We start from the raw sequence: 3,242 nt of genomic DNA, 5'->3' as shown, positions 1-3,242 counted from the left end.
GATGAGAGTACTGAAGTGTTGTGTGTGGAAGAGGCACCTTTCTGACTCTTTTTCAAAAACATCACTTAGGGTTGGAGTCGCGAAGGGTCTGTTGAAGTCTTGCGCTGGGAATGGCTCTCCCTGCTCAGTCAGAAGGCCTGGCTACTCATGAGGAAATTATCCTATTTTCTAGGATATGGGCTGAGGCAGCATTGGAGCCTCTTTGCTGCAGTGCAATTCTCAGCACCATCCATGTGGGAAATGGCAGCTCCAAATGTTCCACTTTAACGCTTTGATCCACCCCCAAAATCCCCCTCCCCTGCTGCTTCATTCCAGCGCTCTCCATCCTCTCTCACATTATAAAATGTGCTTACTTATCTCAAGGGAGTTCTGTCATCTCCTTATGGCTCAGCTTCTTATGTGTAAGTAAGGATAACATTCAAGGGTTGTGGGTTCTTCTTAATGGAAATATTTCAAAAGTCAATTGCTAATTTTCCTTGCAAGACTGATAAGTATTATCACATCATATTCCCTTTCCCTTGCTAGAAAGTTTGGAAAACACAGCCTGAAATCTCTTCCCTTCAAAGGCTCCCAAAACACCACTGCTCTCCCTTGCCCCATGCATCCTTGACACCCCTTGTACACCATCAGCAGGGTGAAACACAACCCTCAGCCATCACTGGCAGGTGTATTTCAGTACTGAATAAATCTCACATTTGTTACAGGTGATCTGCAGGAACAATGCAGCTCTGAAAGTTTTTTGCAGCATTCAAGTGCCAGGATTTTGAAGCTGGATGCCCTGCCAGCAGTTTGAGAAAAAACTTAAGCACCAAGGTTCTCTGAAAGGAGGGAAAAATGGAAATCATTGATGCTAGAAACCAGGATGGAATCTGGGGACCCATGAGTCAGAGTGGAACTTGAGAGACACCTTGTCTAAGCCAAGAGAAAGGCAAAAGGAAATAGCTGGAATGATTATTTTTTCTGAATTTGGGAGGATTTTTGCCATTTCTTTCTTTTGTTGGTCTGTTCAGTTTGGGTTTTTTAAGGGAACAGTCATTTAAAAGTGTCTTAATAACTTCCGTAATGTATTAACTCAAAATCAATTTAGAGGGTTTTTTCAGTATGCAGTTTAAAATGAGTGTCTGAGATACAGAAGGGAGAATCTATTTCAGCTTTGCTGAACAATTAGAGACTTCTCACAGTCTATATTAAATCCAGAAAACCTGGATATTGAATTTTAAACCCTTTCATTTATATTGATTCCATTGCAGAAAGATGTCATCAAAATTATCTTTCAAGGCATATCCTTACCCTTCCCATTAAAGTTGTCCAAATTAATTTTTTATGCTGCTGCTGAAATGTTTACTATCTCCCCCAGTCACACAGGGCCTCTGAGACACTTTAAACATGTTTTTCTGAGATGTCTATGGACAAGCAGGGTGAAGTACAGCATTATTTCAGCTCTTTAGAAGAAAGAAGTGAAGAAACTGAGGCTGAAGTTGGAGCTGCACTAGCCACAGCGTGAAGAAGGAAAGAGCAGGAGTAGAGAGCCCACAAATAAAGCTGTCATGAGTGGGCAGGGTCAGGTTGTATAGGCATGTTTGGAAAAGAAAATTCCTGAAAAAATTCCTAAAAAAGTTGGTGGCGGGAGAAATGCAGATGGTGGCACAGGAGGGGCTGGCATGAAGCCACTGTACTCCTGCCATCCCCCAGGATCAGGGTAGGATGGACAGCTCCCTGCAGGGACCTTCTCCACTGGATTTGTGCAATTCCACTTCACAGCTACTCCAGTACAGCAGAGCTGGGCTCGTGTTCAGGCCCTGTCCCTCAAGTGCTCTGAAAAGGACACCTGGAGGGCCTCACATTTATACTTTAGGGCCCAATTTCCATCCTGTGCCATGTTCTAAGCAAGAGACCTGTCACACTGTTCTCTTCAGCTTACTGGCTCATTTCTGTCTTGTTTGACTTTTGTTCTGGTCTCTAGCACTCATCCATCAGGCCTCTTTTTAACCCAAGTCCCTCACATTCCATTTTATCTAAGGAATATATTCACTACCATATCATGCATCTCTGAGCCTAGAAAGTAAGTAAATTCACTCTCACCCACCAAAAATCCACAGGTGATCTGTAAGTCAACCTCTTCTTCCTCTCCCCCAGCAGTATTTTAAAGCTAAGCTCTCCTGTATTTTTGATCTTCCTATATAACTTTCAGCCAAGAAGCTTTTCTAGGCATGGGCAAGATATGTCACCAGACACACAGGACAATGTGGAAAAGCCTCCAGTGGTGATTCACTCCTCCATCTGTTGTCTCATCTCTGTCCTTCCCAATTTCCCAGTCTCTCTAGTCCACACTCCTCCAGCTCCCAACACCCTTGGTCAGTAAAAGGAACAATAGCTGTGCAGTTGAAGGAATCAAGATGCTCCCAAAGGAGGGTGTGCAAGAGTACTGAGGTGCCCAGCCAGGCACGTATGAGTGGCCTTTGTGGGAGCCTGCTGAGAGCTTCAGGCAAGAGGAATGAGGGGAGGCAAAGTGACCACTCAGCTGCAAGGCAGCCTCTCTTGGCTATAGACAAAGAAGTTAAGGAGGTCTGAAGGAAGAGCTTCCATGAAGACCACTCCCTCAAATCTGGTGGGAAAGTGCTCTGAGACCCTGGTGTTCCTTGTGTTTTCACATGAAGTTTGAGCAATGTTGCAGTTCAGGTCTGTGCACATTCCATTTTTTTTCCCCTTTTTAAATGAGGCCTTTCACACAGCTGATAAAGAGACATTTGGATATCCTTCAAGCTGGGAACACCCAATTGTGTAGGGCTATGAGATGGCCAGAAGGATGGGTCATCAAAGGGTCATCCAGCAACATATTTCCTCAATGTACACCTAACCTTGTAGGTACTTTAGAGTAAATCCTTTTAGCTACTTCTATTTTACAAAGGAACTTTTTTATCTACAGATATGGAGGTAAAAATTGCTTAAGGCTTAAAACCCTAAAAAATAGGTAAGCAGACAAGGGCTCTGTCTGCAATTCTGGTCTTATCCTGCTTTGTGGAATGTGAGAAGCAACCCAGAACTGCTGAATGGTGACAGTGAGAGCTGTGCAGGCTGCTGGCAATGGCCTTCCAGTCACCCTGAGAGCAGCCAGCTCACAGAAACCTGCTGCTGCATCTCTTCTGGGGATGAAAAAAGCTGCTGCAAGCTGTTTCTCACAAGAACCCTGATTCACAGTCAGCGTGACTCCTCACACGGGGAAGAGCTTTGCATTTTGCTTA

This window comes from Lonchura striata, chromosome 2 (assembly GCF_050655825.1).
Source record: "Lonchura striata isolate lonStrDom1 chromosome 2, ASM5065582v1, whole genome shotgun sequence".
Classification (NCBI taxonomy): domain Eukaryota; kingdom Metazoa; phylum Chordata; class Aves; order Passeriformes; family Estrildidae; genus Lonchura; species Lonchura striata.
Note: the sequence above shows the minus strand (reverse complement) of the source record.